This window comes from Tachyglossus aculeatus, chromosome 9, assembly GCF_015852505.1.
Source record: "Tachyglossus aculeatus isolate mTacAcu1 chromosome 9, mTacAcu1.pri, whole genome shotgun sequence".
Classification (NCBI taxonomy): domain Eukaryota; kingdom Metazoa; phylum Chordata; class Mammalia; order Monotremata; family Tachyglossidae; genus Tachyglossus; species Tachyglossus aculeatus.
The window spans coordinates 42819589-42838676 of NC_052074.1; positions in this window are offsets into that span (position 1 = coordinate 42819589).

The following is a 19088-nucleotide window of genomic DNA, read 5'->3' on the forward strand; positions in this document are numbered from 1 at the left end:
AACCAGGGCTTCCCGCCACACGAGCCCCTCTCTAAGAAGGAGACACAATCCCAGCCTTCCACCGGCATTCAGCTGCTCTCTGGACGGCTGAAATGCATCTCACGCATCAAGGATTCATTTGTCCAGAGGAAATACCGAGACCAGAACGGCCAGGCTTTTTTTTTTTTTGCTTTTCCTAAAGACTCCTCTATGGAATAATGTGTCCCGCTAGTCACTCGGGAAACTTGGCAGTCGGTGGGAACATGTGGAAAAGATTTGAGTGTACAGACCTGACCCCAGTCCTAGTCAAAGAAACATGTGCAGTGGAACAAACAGGCTCACTTAGCCAAGGCGGGAGACAGAAGGCGGGGAAGATGGGATGGCCAGTAGCGAAGGGCGGCCAGCTAAAGGATCACTGAGATGGAAAGTTGCCTCACTCCCAGGAATTTGTTTCAATCAAAAGTACAATAGCTAATTTGGATGGCTCCTCTTCCACTAATTTAACCCCCATCTAAATGGCTGGATTGATGAGAGGAAAAAAAGTATTGGAAAATGGGAACGCCAACTTTAAAAGAGGCAAACACATCCTCTTTTTAAGATGTTTAGGGTGGATGAAGAGTTTATCACTACTAATCATCAATTGTATTTATTGAGCACTTACTATGTGCAGAGCACTGTACTAAGCGCTTGAGAAGTACAAATTGGCAACATATACAGTCCCTACTAATGTTATTATTATTGTTATTATGTTTTTAAGCACTCACTATGTGTCAAGCGCTGTTCTAAGGGCTGGAACTGTTTAAAGCTGAGGTCTATTTGTTTTCACTGAAGTATTTCAGTTGGCCAAATTGCACACACACTGTAAACCTGTTTCCGTGAACCCCAAAACATTTCTTCCCTACATCCGAAAACTCGAGCAAGTGAAACACTAGCGATGCTTGTCACATTTAAAAGGAAAAAGCAGAGATACCAGAGTGAAAGGGTTTTAACCTTTGAGATAAATGACCAATTCTGAAAGCATTGGTTAAAATAAAATAATAATTCAGCTGATCTTTGAAGTTCATCCCCTTTGTATTATCCAGATTAATGGGTGAAAAGTCTTAGTGTGGATAATGGAAATGACATTTAATCGACAACACTCATTTAAACTCTGTTCCCACCCCTTCTCTCTCCTTCCTGAAGCAAAGGACAGGCAGAGTAGTCAATAATAAACCACTTCAATTTACTCCACACTTCTGTTCCTCCAAAACTTTTTCAAACGGATTATCTTTTCTCCTATCAACATCCCTGTGAGACATAAAGAAACAGGTATTATTCTGACCACTTTACAGGAAGGAAAATTGAGGCTCTGAAAAGTGAAGGAACTTACCTCGGGTCGCAGCATGTCAGCTGTTATTCTCTAACGTCTATCAATTAATCAATGGTATTTACTGAATGCTTACTGTGTACAGGAGTGTACAACACAAGAATTGGTAGAAATGTTCCCTGCCCACAAGAAGCCTACTTTCTAGAGGAGAGTAGCTGTTTGGGGGAGGAAGAAGAGGAGAAGGAGGAGGAAGAGGAGGAGAAAATGGCATAATGGAGAACTTTCTGTCAGTCCCAGCACTAAAACTTTTACAAATGCGCATCATTTTTCCTTCCAAGTGAGCTGACTGCATGGAACCCTGCCACAGTAGTTGGCATCCAAGAAAAGCACAGAACTTGATGATCCCACAGGCTCATGTTTAAGCCAACGCGAGAATCGCAGCTTGGAAATCTCAAGAGAACTGCATTCATCTGACTCCACATCAATCAATCAATCCAGTAATCAATCATATTTATTGAAGGCGTATTAAAGATAACTCTGACCCCGCTGGATATGAGACTGGAATTGGACACGTTGTAGGAGCTGAAGATGAGGATGGTAAGTCTGCATCACTGGCTTTGCATTTGCGCTCCCCATCCTCTGTGGAGATATTGAAATGATAATAGTAATAATAATGATAACACTAATAGCAATAACAAATTATAGTAGTGGTGGTAGGAGGCCCAGAGAGGTTAAGGAATTTGTCTTGGGTCACACAGCATTTCAGTAGCAGAGTTGGGACTAATAATAATACTATTAATGATGATGATGGTATTTGTTAAGTGCTTACTATGTGCCAGGCACTGTACTAAGCCCTGGGGTGGGTGGAAAGAGCATGGGCTTTGGAGTCAGAGATCATGGGTTCAAATCCCGGCTTTGCCAACTGTTAGCTGTGTGACTTTGGGCAAGTCACTTCACTTCTCTGTGCCTCAGTTACCTCATCTGTAAAATGGGGATGAAGACTGTGAGCCCTCCGTGGGACAACCTGATAGCCTTGTAACCTCCCCAGCGCTTAGAACAGTGCGTTGCACATAGTAAGCGCTTAATAAATGGCATCATTATTATTACAAGCAAAGTGGATTGGACACAGTCCATGTGGGGCTCACAGCCTCAATCCCCATCTTACAGATCAGGTAACAGGGGCACAGAGAAGTGAAGTGACTTGCCTAAGATCACACAGCAGACAGCTGGTGGAACCGGAATTAGAACACATGACCTTCTGACTCCCAGGCTGGAGCTCTGTCTACTAGGCCATACTGTCTAGAAGAAGGGTGGAATAGCTACCCTCTAGACAGCCATCCTCAGGGTTAAGGATTTAACACCAATCAATCATATATAGAGAGTGCTTTTCTTCATTACCCACCTCAGCCCCACAGCACTTAACGTATGTGTCCGTAATTCATTTATTTATATTAATGTCCACCTCCTCCTCTGGACTGCAAGCTCACTGAGGTCAGGGAATGTGTCTGTCATATATTGTACTTTCCCAAGCACTTATCATAGTGCCCTGCACACAGTAAGCGCTCAATCAATATGACTGAATGATTGATTGATTATATGTACCCCAATGCTTAGTATAGTAATAATAATAAGAAACAATGATGACATTTATCAAGTGCTTACTATGTGCCAAGCACTGTTCTAAGCACTGGGGGGGGGCGGGGGATACAAGGTGATCAGGTTGTCTCCCGTGGGGCTCACAGTCTTCATCCCCATTTTACAGATGACGTAACTGAGGCCCAGAGAAGTTAAGTGACTTGCCCAAAGTCACACAGCTGACAAGTGGTGAAGCTGGGATTTGAACCCCTGATCTCTGACTACAAAGCCTGGGCTCTTTCCACTGAGCCATGCTGCTTCTCTAACTTGGCTCATTCATTCAATCGTATTTATTGAGTGCTTATTGTGTGCAGAGCATAGTAAGTACTCAACAAATCCCACAGTTATTATTATTGTTATTATTATTATTATTTACTCCATTGCTTAATACGGTGCCTGGAATATAGTAGATGTTTAACAAATATGGTTAAATTTTTTTTTCCCTGGGACAAGAAACTGAGACTCCCAGAGAAGGGAAAGTAAACTTGGTCATTAAAACACTAAAGATTCGCTTATATGTTTAGGTTTAAGGGGGGGCTTGAAGGCGGTTCTTTTTTGTTGTTATCAGGAAGGAGTGCTCTGAGAAGGCTAAAATTAAAGAAATAATTGTAGCTTTCCAGGATTTGATTTGTTCTTGAAAGGTTTCTCGATGTGGTAGTCTTTTTGGTATGCTAATTCCCCTCCCCTCCCGACTACCTAACGCCCCAGCATACAATATTGTCATTTTGATTTCTTTTGAAAGGACTGTATTTTCCCCTGAAGGCTCTGTTCAGAATCTAAAAAAAGGCCACGGTTTTACCCCTTCCTTCTGTGGTCGGTAAAGATTAATTTGAGTTTGTTTGGAATGGATGGATTTGTTTCCTGGGCTGGGAATCATTAAGTGGTGGAGTCAGGAATGGAACCCAGCTCTCCTGATTCCTAGCCCTGTTCTCTTCCTATTAGGACACGCTGCTTCCTTTAGGGAGGAAAAGAGTTCCTGGGGTTCTGCCTCGGTTGGACGGTGGCTTCTTTCCCGCCTTCGGCCTTAGATTTAGGAAGTTGTCTTGTCAGTCAGCTCATGGAATCAGAACCAGACCGACGACTTTCCACAGAAGTCGTTTTTCAGGGTCTGTTGTGGCCAGGCATACATCATCATTAGCTGCCCCTTTAGATCCTGCCTACGGGGTGGTGTTGGGGGGAACCCCAGAGATAAATTAAGGGCTGCCATATAAAGTCAATCAAACCTTAATGCAATTTAATTGGGAATATGGATCAGCTAATACTCTGCCCCCTGGGAATGGGCAACATCGATCAGAGCCAAGAAAAGAGACTATTGATGAAGTCGGATGGACATTTATAATAAGCGATACCGTCAAGGTTAGTGTGGATCAATCCATTTTTTTCCTTTCCTGCCTTTCCTGGCAAATGAAGTGAGTGAAGACAGTACCGATGATGCTGACAGTGAGCGAAAACTCCTCACCGTTGGCTTTAAAGCAGTCTATCCCCTTGCCCCCTCTTATCTCACCTCACTATTCTCCTGCTCCAACCCAGCCCATATGCTTCGCTCCTCTAAAGCTAACCTTCTCTTTGTCCCTCCATCTCATCTATCTCACTGCCGACCTCTCATCCACATCCTCCCTCTGGCCTGGAAGACCCTCCCTCTATAATATACAACAGACAACTGCTCTCCCCCCGTCCAACACTTGACTGAAGGCCCATCTCCTCCAAGAGGCCTTCCCTGACTAAGCCCTCCTTTCCTCTTCTCCCACTCCTTCTGCGCCACTCTGACTTGTTGCCTTTATTCATCCCCCCCATCCCTACCCCACAGCATTCATTCAATTGTATTTATTGAGCGCTTACTGTGTGCAGAGCACTGTACTAAGCATTTGGGAAGTACAAGTTGGCAACGTATAGAGACGGTCCCTACCCAACAACGGGCTCACAGTCTACAAAATATATTAACAAAATAAAATAAATGGAATAGTAAATATGTACAAGTAAAATAAATAGAGTAATAAATCTGTACAAACATATATACAGGTGCTATGGGGAGGGGAGAGGAAGGAGGGGGCTCAGTCTGGGAAGGCCTCCTGGAGGAGGTGAGCTCTCAGTAGGGCTTTGAAGCACTTACGTACATACCTGTAATTTATTTGTATTACTGCCTGTCTCCCTCTCTACACCGTAAGCTCGTTGTGGGCAGGGCATATGTCTGTTCTATTGTTGTGTTGTACTCTTCCAAGTGCTTAGTACAGTGTTCTGCACACGTAAGTGCTCAATGAATACGATTGACTGATGGATGATGACACTGATTCTGACAATTCCGACTCTTCCTTTCACTTGGATAGATGATCCACTGTATAGGGTGGTGGATATAGAGCACCATCCTGGGAGTCAAAAGGTCATAGGTTCCAATCCCAATTCCACCACCTGCCTGCTGTGTGACCTAGGGCAAGTCAGTTCTCTTCTCTGGGCCTCAGTTACCTCATCTGTACAATGGGGACTGAGACTGTGAACCCCACGTGGGACAGAAACTGTGTCCAACCCGAATTGCTTGTACCCACCCCAGCGTTTAGTACAGTGCCTGACACACAGTAAGTGCTTAACAAATACCACAGTCATTGTTATTATTACACGTGCTTTCTCCAGGCATCTGCTTAGGACTTAGTGTGACTTCGGGCAAGTCACTTAACTTTTTTGTGCCTGTTACCTCAACTGTAAAATGGGGATTAATACTGTGAGTCCCCTGTGGGACAACCTGATCACCTTGTAACCTCCCCAGCACCTAGAATAGTGCTTTGCACATAGTAAGCGCTTAATAAATGCCATCATTATTATTACAGTGCTCAGCACACAGTAAGCGCTCAGTAAATGCCGCTGATGATGATGATGATCTTGTTGCTCCCGTTGGAGAAAGGAAGCCACATGTACATCTCCCAGCAGCCTCTTGCATTCATTCAATCGTATTTATTGAGCGCTTACTGTGTGCAGAGCACTGCTCTAGAAAGCCAACCTCTCCCTAGATGGGAGAGAGAAAGGGAAAAGGAACGGGAGATAGAGAGGAAAAGGGAGAAGAAGAGGAGCAGTGAAAGGTAAAGGGGGAGAAGGAGAAAAAATGAGTCAAGGAAAGGAGAAAGGCGAGGGAGAGAGTGAACATTGAATTTGTCCACTTAAACACTTTGCAAAACGGTAGCCAATGTCTGTCTTATAAATAGCTGGATTACATGGTTTCAACCTTTCTACATTATGCCTCTTGTAGCTGTATTCTTTATCGATTCTCCCTTCAACAGATGATGGAACAAAAGCTTCTCTCAAGCTGTGCCGGAGCTAGGCACTCATGCTTAATTTCTTTGATTCCAATAATAATGTTTCAGACACCAAACAGGTACTTATCTATACAAGAGATCCTTTTGACAAAGCGACAGCCGTGTGCATATCCCAGTCTGTTTGCAACGCCCTAGAATCTCAGGCTGGATAAATCTGATAAGAGAAAAAGAGTGCTAGCATACCTATCAAAACCTATCGAACATCCTTTTAGCTACTCAGCGTGTTAATATCAATCATAGTCATATCATGTCTATGCAGAGCACTTATTCAGTGTCTGCGATATGCCCAACATGTCTTAAATTCATGAGAGAGTATAATAAGGTGAGTAGGCATGATCCCTGCCCTCAAGAATCATATAATCTGCCTTCTTTTTTGATTGTAGGCAGGGAACATGTCTACCAAAGCTGTTATATTGTGCTCTCCCAAGCGTTTAGTACAGTACTCTGCAAATGTGAATGATCGACTGATTGATTACCTAGTGACCACTTCTTGGTTCTGCAGTCAATTAATCAATAGTATTTCAATCAGTCATATTTATAGAGTGCTTACTGCGTTCAGAGCACTGCATTAAGCCCCTGGGAGAGTTCCATAGCTCATTGTGTGCAGGGAATGTGTCTTCCAACTCTGTTGTTTTGTTCTCTCAATCGATTAATTGCATTTATTCCCAAGCGCTTAGTTCAGTGCTCTGCACACAATAAGCGCTTAGTAAATACCACTTACGATGAAGTCCTCAAGGGATCTATCTTCCTTACAATCTGACTTCCTTACTGATTACTTAATAGTTGCTTCTTGATCTTACGATCAGTGGTTTTACTGAGTACTTACAGTGTGCAGAGCACTGTACTAAGCACTTGGGATAGCATCGTGGAGTAGGTAGACGTGATTCCTGCCCCCATGGTGCTTACAGTCTATCTTCCTCAATGATTACCAACTGTTGTTTCTGGATTCTTCAAGAATATCAGGACAATGATGGCTCTATGACTTCAGCTAGCCCCATAACAGATGGACTTGGGCCATCTCCTCCCCCTCCCCATCCCCCATATATATGTATATATGTCTGTACATATTTATTACTCAATTTATTTATTTATTTATTTTACTTGTACATATCTATTCTATTTTATTTTGTTAGTATGTTTGGTTTTGTTCTCTGTCTCCCCCTTTTAGACTGTGAGCCCACTGTTGGGTAGGGACTGTCACTAGATGTTGCCAACTTGTACTTCCCAAGCGTTTAGTACAGTGCTCTGCACACAGTAAGCACTCAATAAATACTATTGATTGATTGATTCAGGTTTTAACTTCAGAATGTCTCAGGAAAAGTGTGAACGGGATGGGACAGGGAGCTAGGTGGAAAAAGGAGGATGAGAACAAGCACATTTCTACAAAATTAGTACAAGTTTAAAAGCCACTCTGAGATCAGACGGTGAGGGGAAAATCACAAGTAGATTTTGCATTTCTCTTCCCTCTGAAACCGGCATCCCCCTTTTTCATGCTATTTGTTAAGAGCTTACTATGTGCCAGACACTGTACTAAGCACTGTGGTAGATGTAAGCAGCGTGGCTCAGTGGAAAGAGCCCGGGCTTTGGAGTCAGAGGTCATGGGTTCAAATTCCAGCTCCGCCAATTGTCAGCTGTGTGACTCTGGGCAAGTCACTTCACATCTCTGTTCCCAGTTACCTCATCTGTAAAATGGGGATTAAGACTGTGAGCCCCCGGTGGGATAACCTGTTCACCTTGTAACCTCCCCAGTGCTTAGAACAGTGCTTTGCACCTAGTAAGTGCTTAATAAAAATGCCATTATTATTATTATTATTATTATTATTGTTATGTAAGCTAATCAGGTCAGACATAGTCCATGTCCCACATGGAGTTCACAGTCTCAATCCCCATCCCCAGAAGCAGCATGGCTCAGTGGAAAGAGCCCGGGTTTGGGAGCCAGAGGTCGTGGATTCTAATCCCGGCTCCGCCACTTGTCAGCTGTGTGACTTTGGGCAAGTCACTTAACTTTTCTGTGCCTCAGTTCCCTCATCTGTAAAATGGGGATGAAGATTGTGAGTCCCGCGTGGGACAACCTGATTACCTTGTACCTCCCCCCAGCGCTTAGAACAGTGCATTGCACATAGTAAGTGCTTAACAAATGCCATCATTATTATTATGATTATTCTCTGTGCCTCAGTTACCTCATCTGTAAAATGGGGATGAGATTGTGAGCCCCACGTGGGACAACCTGATTACCTTGTATCTCCCCCCAGCACTTAGAACAGTACAGTGCACATAGTAAGCGCTTAACAAATGCCATCATTATTATTCTTTTACAGATGGGTTAACTGAGGCACAAAGAAGTGAAGTGACTTGCCCAAAGTCACACAGCAAACAAAAAGTGGCCAAGCTGGGGTTAGAACCCAGATCCTTCTGATTCCTAGGTCTGGCCTTTATCCACTAGGCCACATTGCTTCTCTATGCTTTCATGCAGTTCCTGGAAACTTGTACAGGAGGAAGCTTATAGCATCCGCATCTGATGCAGAAGTGAAGCAGTGTTGCCTAGTGGAAAGAGCACAGGTTCGGTGTCAGAGGACTTGGTTTCTAATCCCGTCTCCACCACTTGCCTGCTGTGAGACCTCAGGTGGTCATTTAAGGTCTCTATGACTCAGTTTCCTTAACTGTAAAATGAGGATTCAATCCCTTTTGTCATGTTTTTAATGGCATTTATTAAGTGCTTACTATGTGCAAAGCACTGTTCTAAGAGCTGAGGAGGTTACAAAGTGATCAGGTTGTCCCACGGGGGGCTCACAGTCTTAATCCCCATTTTACAGATGAGGGAACTGAGGCACAGGGAAGTTAAGTGACTACCCTAAAGTCACACAGCTGACAATTGGTGGAGCTGGAATTTGATCCCCTGACCTCTGACTCCAAAGCCTGTGCTCTTTCCACTGAGCCACACTGCTTCATTTCATTCAGTCTTATTTACTGAGCGCTTACTGTGCGCAGAGCACAAGACAACAATAAACAGACACATCCCCTGCCTACAGTGAGAAGGGGAAGCAGACATGGATTCAAATCAATAAATGACAGATGTGCTCATACTGTGAGGCTGGTAGGGGAGAAGAAAAATCGAACAGTTCAGGGTGACGCAGAAGGGAGTGGGAGAAAAGGAAAGCGGGGCTGGAACAGGGACTGTGTTCAACCTAATTCATTTGTTCATTCATTCAATTCTATTTATTGAGCACTTACTGTGTGCAGAGCATTGTACTAAGTGCTTGGGAAGTACAAGTTGGCAATATAGAGACGGTCCCTACCCAACAGCGGGCTCACAGTCTAGAAGGAGGAGACAGACAACAAAACAAAACATATTAACAAAATAAAATAAATAGAATAGTAAATATGTACAAGTAAAATAAATAGAGTAATAATCTAACCCAGAGCCCAGAACAGTGTTTGACACATAGTAAGCGCTTTACAAATACCATTAAAAAACTTAAACGAAAAGAAAGATTCTCTGATTTGAACCTCCGGGGGGATCGTCGGACATTAATGATCCGTTCAGACCCCGTTGACAGAAGAGAACCAGCGAAAGGGAAATATGTCCTTTTATGGCCCATCTTTTATAAGAAGATAATAAGCACGCTATGGCCCATCTTTAACAAGAAGATAATAAGCACGCTAGCGATAGTCATAAGAGGTGGCACAAGGGAAACGGAGCCTCCGGACGAGGCCGTGTTTAGGGTAGTCTGCCAGGGCAATTATGAAAAGAAAGACCATCTCTTCTTGCAGATGGGAATAATGGAGCCCTCCTCATCTGAGCTGCTATGCAACAGACACCGCATCTGTTATGGAAATCAGGGGAGGCGATCGCCCTCTGCTACGCAGACGCCTTCGGGATCGACCGCTTGACTGGGGCGTGTTTCCTTGTCATTAACCGTGTTTTCGAACTCGTCAAGATCAGGTGCTCCTGCCGCCCTGGGAACTCGATGCCAACCTCCGCGGGTCTGACACCCAGCCCGGAGCCTGGTGCCGTCTGGCGGAGGGACTTCAGGGCAAAGGTAACGCGATGGCGGAGGCTGGGTTCACGCTTTGCACGTGAATGGTGTTGCCAACTGATGAGCCCAGGGACCTTTGGACTGGCTGAAACAGTGGCACCGCTCTGGTTTTCCAGATAAAGCTCGGAATACGGGAATTGTGACTACCAATTCTGTTGTATTGTACTCTCCCAAGCACTTAGTACGGTGTTCTGCACACAGTAAGCACTCAAATCCCACTGATTGATTGGAGAATCAATTGATTAGAGAAGCACCGTGGCTCAGTGGAAAGATCACGGGCTTGGGAGGTCATGGGTTCTAATCCCGGCTCCGCCATTTGTCAGCTGTGGGACTTTGGGCAAGTCACTTCACTTCTCTGGGCCTCAGTTACCTCATCTGTAAATTGAGGATTAAGAATGTGAGCCCCACATGGGACAACCTGATTACCTTGTATCTCCCCCAGTGCTTGGAACAGTGCTTGGCACATAGTAAGCGCTTAACAAATGCCATCATCATTATTATCACTATTATCAAGGTGCCAGTTTAGCTAAGGCAGTATCAGTTTGGAGGAATTAGGCTGTTTCTCTGCAAAACTCTGAAACTGCTCCTGTGAATACTGGATATAGGTCAGTTTTTAAGAATGACATTTTCCATTCCACTGCATCCTTTGCATTTTCATTTTTGCCGTTATTGGAGAATATTATTTGTGCTTGTGAGTTGGGGTTTAAGTTTCAAATCCGTTTTCCTCGCTCTATCTCCCTAATTAAAGCAGAAGCCCCTTGGGGCCAAGGAACACAGCTTGTGTTTCTTCTTTGCTTTCCCAAGTGCTTGGCACCGTGACTCAGTGATGAAACACCAGCCTGTGTTCTATCAGTTGCTCCCTTGGGTAGCTCTGATCCACAGCTGGTCTACCTCACCATACAACTAGTTAGTCACGCCGAGTTTACAAGGGTTGTCCGTGTCAAAAATCAGGTCCAGGGAATGCACTGGGGCTTTAATGAGAATGTGAAGAAAAATAGTTTGGGTCTGGGATTTGGAGGCCCAGGTTTGAGACCCCGCTGTTCCTCTCACCTGCCTTGGGCACGTTGTTTAACCTCCCTTTGACTCGGTTTCTTCATCTGTATAATGGAGATCAGATACCTGGTCTTCCTTCCTCTTGGATTGTGAGCCTGTGTGACACTGAGTATGCCCCCCTAATCTGAAGCAGCACGGCCTAGTGAATAGAACTCAAGTCTGGGAGTCAGAAGGACCTGGCTTCTAATCCTGCCACTACCACTTGTCTACTGGGTGACCTTGGGCAAGTCGCTTCACTTTCCTAGGCCTCAGTTACCTCATCTGTCAAATGGGGATTAAGCCTGTGAACCTCATGTGGAACAGGGACTGTGTCCAACCTGATTGACTTGCATTTACCCTAGCACTTGGAATAATGCTAGTTATGCACTTAACAAACATCATCATCATGATTATTACCTTCTTGCTGTCCCAGAGCTTTGTTGCCGTTGAACCCTCTTGCTCCAGAGTCTATTTGGCCCCGTCCCAGGGTCCTGTGGAAACAGACACTGCTTCTGGGCCATAGAAACTCGTCAGTGGAAGCAACAGAGGAAGGAGGTTGGGCACTAAAAATAAAAATACCAGGTCCAAGGTGTCCAGTGCTGTAGTGTCACTGGTCGGGGGATGGAACAGTTGAAAACCAGACCTTTTGTTATGAAGTTGGATGGCTGCCTCCAAGGCAGTGTGGGCTAGTGAAAAGAGCCCAGGCCTTGGACACAGTGGAGTAGGGCGGAGCCGGATTTAGAAACCAAGTCCTTTCACTCCCAGGCCCAGGCTCTGTCCATTAGGCCACAGTGGCTTTCCCCCTTTCAATGAAGTGGGCCCCAGATGATTCATGGTACAGATTTGAGGAGACCTGAAGAAAAGATATCTCTACATGTGGTTACAGCAACTTCTAGGGGGTTATTGAAGTCCTTAATTCCTAGGGTCTTACGTGTAGGTCGCCTATCAAATCCCTCCTCTCTGAAGGCTTTAGAAGAAGGAAGCTTAATTCCCTCCTTTATTCCTCAGTATCTGTGAGTTAAAGAAAGGAAGACTGAGAAAATAATTCCAAGACAAGTGGAATCATCGGCAAACCCTCAGCAGGATATTGCCAAGGGAGTCTGAATGAGCGGGTAATAGGATTTCCAGCCTAGAGGCTGGCCATTTTAGTGGGTTCAGGCCTCCAAACCGCTAATCTCGTTTTCACTTGTAACTTGAACTGGATTTGAACCCAGGTATCGGGAGGGAGGAAGCAGCAAGGCCCCAACCCACACCACTTAGCTTCTTGGAAGTCTCGTCCAACTCAAAGCCAGGAGGCGGAGGGAGAGGCAGAATGCTAGGTCCAGTCCCGAATCACACAGCACTGCAGGCATTGGACTGTTTGTTCTGGCTCAGGGTCTGCAGGATGCCTGAGAGATGTCTTCCTTATCTTCCTCAAATCGATTTCCTTTGGGGTCACTCGCTTCAAGGGAATGCTTTGTAACGATAATTTGTACAACGTGCCAAGCTCTGTACTAAGCACTTGGGGTAGATACAAGAGTTCCACTCTTTCTCTCTGGGTATCTCCCTGTCTGTCTCCCTGCCAATCAGTCTGTCTGTCTCTCTCTTTCTCTCCCACCCTGTGTGTGTGTCTGTGTACATATGCTGAAGGCTGGCAGTTATGATGAGAAACCACCAGGTCACTTAGGGGCTGGAGTTGTCCAGAGATGAAGGGGAAGATGAGAGGAAGAAGGAATAGGTTTTTTTCAAGCCATCATGTACTGAGTTCTAATGCTGGGGGTAGAAACAAGATCATGAGGTTGAAAACAGACCCTGAACCAGTGGAAATTGGAAGGAGAACAAGTATCGAATCCCCATTTCATAGACGAGGAAGCTGAGGCACAGAGAGAAACAGGATCTCAGCGGATGGTTTTGAGGAGAGGAGAAATGTGGGCTGAGTGATGCTTCCAGAAGAATGGAAGACTGTAGACAGACAGTAAGCTCCTTGGGGCAGGGAATGTGCCAACCAATTCTGGTATATTGTACTCTCCCAAGCATTTAGTAGAATGCTCTGCACACAATAAGAGCTCCATATGTAACATTGATGATGGTACAATTGTCACTATTTATTACTATGATCTGACCCCATTAGCCTCTGAACAGGTAATCCCCATGTTCATTTTTTAAATAGTATTTGTTAGGTGCTTCCTATGTGTCAGGCACTATACTAAGAGCTGGGGTAGATAGATACAAAATAATTGGGTTGGACACAGTCCCTGTCTCACATGGGGCTCACGGTCTTAATCCTCATTTTACAGATAAGGTAACTGAGGCCCAGAGAAGTGAAGTGACTTGCCCGGGGTTACACGGCAGACAAGTGGTGGAACTGAGATTAGAAACCAGGTGCCCCGACTCCCAGACTCGTGCTTTTCCCACTAGACCATGCTGTTTCTCCCACGTACAAGGGGACAGAGCAGCTTGAAAATCCCACTCCCACCAGCCATCTCCCTTACTTCTCTAAGGGAAAGAAAATGGTTTCCAGCGATGGCATCCATTAATACGAATCAATAGCCATCAAAGCCACTGTGGCTCCAGCTTCTCGGGGGTAAAAACCATCTGAAAGAGAAACCCGAACCCCCGGTTGTCCAGACACTCCAGCTGCCCAGAGGAGTCCCAGCGGTCAGGAGCCAATCACACCTCACAGGGGTAGAGGAACCTTTTAACAATGACATCAGCAGGCCAAAGCGCCCCTGGGACATCTTTAAATCCTCTTCCAGATTTAGTGACTTCCACCCACGGGCCTGATTTCCTGGCCTGAATGTTGAGGTTGGGAAAACTATGGCCTCCTTGGAACGCTCCCTTCTCCCCAAGGCCTTCCCTGATTGACCTCTGCCTAATCCCGCCATCAATACTATTGAAATCAATCAAGAGTATTTATTTTATGCTTAATCTGGGCAGAGCATGTATTTAGCTTTGGTAGAGTATGACAGAATTCAGAGATATGAATCCCACCCACAAAGGGCTCGTAATCTAGTTAGGGAGACAGACATTAAAAATGAATTACAGGAAGGAGGAAGCAATGGATGGTAAAGATAATTACATAAGTGCAACAGGGAGGTATGCGTACCCAAGTTCCAGTTGACGTTAAAGTTTTGAAGTGGCAGTTGTGGGGCATTGGATGGGGAGATGAGCAATTGTGCAAGGAAGGCCTCCAGAAGGAAATGAGATTTCAGAAAGTTTTTGAAAAGTGGTAGAGGGGCTCTCTGTTTCATCTGTAACAATGACATTAGTCAAGTTCTCCAAATCACCAGGAACAATGATAAAATGACAACCCCTCACCAGGTCCCACAGGGCTTATCTACTTATTTCTTCTTCTTTCTTCTTCTTCCTTCTTCTTTCTTTCTTCTTTCTTCTTCTTCTTCTTCTTCTTCTTCTTCTTCTTCTTCTTCTTCTTCTTCTTCTTCTTCTCCTTCTCCTTCTCCTTCTCCTTCTCCTTCTCCTTCTCCTTCTCCTTCTCCTTCTCCTCCTTCTTCTTCTTCTATTATTACTGAGCCATTGAGTCATTTCTGATTCATAGTGACTCCATGGATATACTTTCTCCAGAACGTCTTGTCCTTTGCCATAATCCCCACCTTTCTAACAGTTCTTCCATTATCATTGTTATGGGCTCTATCCATCTAGCTGCTGGTCTGCCTCTTTCCTTGTTTTCCCTGGACTTTTCCTAGCATTTAGTATCTTCTCCAAAGAATTCGTCCTCCTGATTATATGTCCAAAATATGCCAATCTAAGTCGAGTTATTTGGCCTTCTGAAGACCACTTTGGCTTATGTACTTATAAGGACTAATGCATATAATTCTTATATTTTCCCATATCCCCTGATGTGTAATTTATTTAATACCTATCGACCTCTCTAACTGTAAGCTCCTTGTGGGCAGGGATCATGTCTACCAACTCAATTATATCGTACTCAGCTCTTAGTATAGTGCTCTGCTCACAGCAAACACTCGATAAATACCACTGATGGATAGGCTGAAAAAAAAATTCTATCAGGCTTTATTCATGTAACCTCTTTCCGAGTGGAAAATTAATGTTGACTTTTTTGGTTTCACCTTTTGAATTCAGCTTCTAGTGGCATTCCCGGAGATGTACGGCGTGAAATATGACTTGACTTAAATCTTGTCCTACTAAGAATTACACAATAGAGTGATTTTTCAACCTTGGAATCTTGAGGAACGAGAGAGGAATGTGAAAGCAGGAAAAAGACTGTCAATAACTGGACTGGAGGAAAGCGGGTATCAGAGGGCTAGTCACCCCCGTGTTCTGGGTTTTTGGGGCTCTTAAATTTGGTTTCTTGTTTTATGACTTGTTATATCATCTTAAAATAACTCTTCTTCAAAAATAATGTTTGTTTTTTTTCTCTTGTCAGTAAGCTTGTTGTGGGTCGGAAATATGTCTACCAAATCAGTACTCTCCCAAATGCTTATTACAGTGCTCTACACACAGTAAGTGCTCAATAAGTATATTGATTGATTGATTCTTCACATTTGTACACAAGATATTTGTTTATAGACATCTTGGAAAAAAATCATTGAGCTTTAAAAGAGCATAAATTATTTCAATCTGAATCGTATGAGTAGTATTCTCCAAAATGTTTCTTGAATTTTGCTTCCAAGCATCCTTACTTCTTCCTGGCGCTGGACCCCTAAATTTTCAGGGCAGATGGGGGTGTGTGCAATGGCTTCCCCAGGGCTGTCTCTAGGGAATTGGGAGTGTGGGTGTGTGGGGGGCTGGAATGATTAATTAGGAGAGGATTCTTCTATCTTCCCCCTCACCCAGTTTGGCTTGGGGTTTTGGTGCAGTCTCCGGATAAGTGGGTTCTGAAAAGTCAACCTCAGGAGGACCACTGGGGTTGCAGGGGCCTGGAAATCTGGCCCTATTGAAATGTGTGGCCTAGTGGATAGAGCCCCGGCTTGGAAGTCAGAAGGACCCAGGTTCTAATGCCCCGCTCCGCCACTTGTCTGCTGTGTGACCTTGGGCAAGTCACATCACTTCCTCTGTGCCTCAGTCCCTCATCTGTAAAATGGGGATTAAGACTGTGAGCCCCATGTGGGACAGGGACTGCATCCAACCTGATCTTGTATCCACCCCAGCTCTTAGTACAGTTCCCAGCACATAGTTAAGTGCTTAATGAATACCATAAAGGAATTAAGAACCAAAAGTCCATTTCGGTTTAAATGCCCAATGCAATTCATTTTTTTTTTTTCCCCAGCAGGTAGCAAGCCTGCGATTGCCTCGAGAAGTGTGCCAGCCACACAGGAGAGAGGGAGGAACTGGAGTCCGTGTACGGCGGGGGTCTATGGCTAGCTCTGAGAGACTTATCAGGTGGGTTTCTATCTACCCGGGCCCTCACACCCCTCTCCTCCCTCCAAGGAGAAGAGCAGAATTTCTTTTCTGAAGTCCAAAACCGGGCAGAGCTTCCAGATGTCATACACCCATCTCCACTCACTAACAGGAAGCACTGGAGGGTAGGAAGGTAGCCAAGGAAGAGGAAATAATCATAGCCTAGCTCAACATATAACATTTTTGAAACAGACTTTCCTTGACGCTGAAGTGTATCATATCTGCAGTGGGAAAAAAAAGCTTCCTTTCATTCATTCATTCAATTGTATTTGAGCGCTTACTGTGTGCAGAGCACTGTAGTAAGCGCTTAGGAGAGTACTCTATAACAATAAACAGACACATTCCCTTCCCACAAGGAGATTACAGTCTTCCTTGTAGTATTACTCTCTGTGATGGAGAGCCTCCAAGGGGCCTGTTTCCCATCTACATGACCTCTCAGGGAACAACCTAAAAGCAAGTCTAAAATCAGAGGTGAGCAACTTGGGCGTGAGTATTTGAGGAGCTCACCACAGAGGTGCAGAATTATGTTCAAAAGGCTTCTGCTCTTCCTACTTGGCTGTTAAAGACATCTAGACTGTGAGCCCGTTGTTGGGTAGGGACTGTTGCCAACTTGTACTTCCCAAGTGCTTAGTACAGTGCTCTGCCTACAGTAAGCACTCAATAAATACGATTGAATGAATGAATAAAGCTAGGGTGACCATTTGTCCGGTTTTCAGCTGGACTGTCCCATATGGTCTTTATGTCAAGGATTTATATTTTCAGCATCCAGACTCCTTTTCTCTCAGCTCCCGCTGCTGAGCACCCCTGTTCACAGGGAAGTGGAAGGGGAAGGCGAAGGGTCTGAGGAAAAGAGGGAGATTTCTAGGGTTTGCCTTACCCTTTGTAATACACTCCAGCTCTTGTGGATTACAGGGAAAGGTTCTGTATGATGGACCACTTTATACAGTGCAGGCTTTTTTTAAAGCACTTTCTACATGTCAGGCACTTTTCTAAGTTCTGGAGTGGATACAGGAAAATTAGGTTGGACGCTGACCCACATGGGACTCACAGTCTTAATCCCCATTTTCCAGATGGGGTAACTGAGGCACAGAGAAGTGAAATGACTTGCCCAAGGTCACACAGCAGACAAGTGCAGAGTCAGGATTAGAATCCAGGTCCTTCTGACTTCCAGGCCCAAGAGTGGACAGTCTCACTCAAGACCCCATCCCATATTTTCACCCCACTTACAACAATACTCCACATTATCACCCCACCTAAAATTCCACCACGCATTTCTTTTTTTTCAATAGTGTTTAAGCATTTACTATGTGCCAGGCACTGTATTAAGCGCTATATTTAGCCCAGTGCTTAATAGAGTACCTGGCACATACTAAGTGCTTAATACCAATAATATAATAATAATAATAATGATAATAAAAAAGGAATGAGGCCCCATCAGAGACATCTCTACCAATTCCCCTGCAGGCACTATCCCTTGTCCATCCCTGACTTATGCCTTCTTAGGCGGAGTGGTAATAATGATAAAAATAATAATAATAATACTAAGTCCAGATTGGGAAGCGACATCAGGAAGGAACTTGCATACTGCTAAAAAAGACAGATACCCAGAGAAATGACAGATGACAGTGTGCATGACTAAGACAGGGTTACTTCTTTTATTCAAAGAAAAAAGTATATTTTAATAAATACTGAAGAGACATTAATCAAACATACAAAGTGACTCCAACATGAAAAAAAGAAGACATAATGAATGTACTGTTGTATAAGTTATAACTTATTTCCTTTTTACAATATTTAAATACAGAAAGCACTCGCCAGCTATTTTGTAATACTGCCCTAAGCATAATGTCGCATCAATCAAAGCGTATTATGTTGGTAAAAATATCTGTGTTTCATGGGAAATGCCCGAAATGGTATTTTGTGGTGGAGACAAAAACCGAGTGGTGGTGAGGCAGAGAAGGGAGTGTGTGGTCACCACAATCCCCGCCCCTGACACAGTGTAACGCGATCGAACGCAGTTTTAGCACTTCCAAAATGAAGCGAGATCATTGGGAAGAAAAGCTCGTTTGCGACAAGCACCAGTGAACCGCAGGCCGGATCTCCCCACTGCCCCTTCGAGAGGAGCCCTGGGAGGGCATCGCTCAGAAAACACTTGTGAAGCCAACGGATTGAGCTGGTCGGCTAGACTGCGACCATGGTAAAGCGGTGGTTGGGAGGGAAGGCTGGCTCGCTTGGAGGAGGGTCCCACCGGTGACCAGGACCAGGTTTTCCCGGCCACCGATGGCTCTCCGGATCTGGACGGGAAGGGATTGAGGCCGGATCCGGTTTCTGTGGGGGCAAGAGAAGGGCCCCTTTGGCCTCCTGTTCATCCTCTTTCAAAGTGAAGGTCTCAGAGATGTCCCCGGGCCTCACGCTAGAGACCCATCCATCCTAATAATA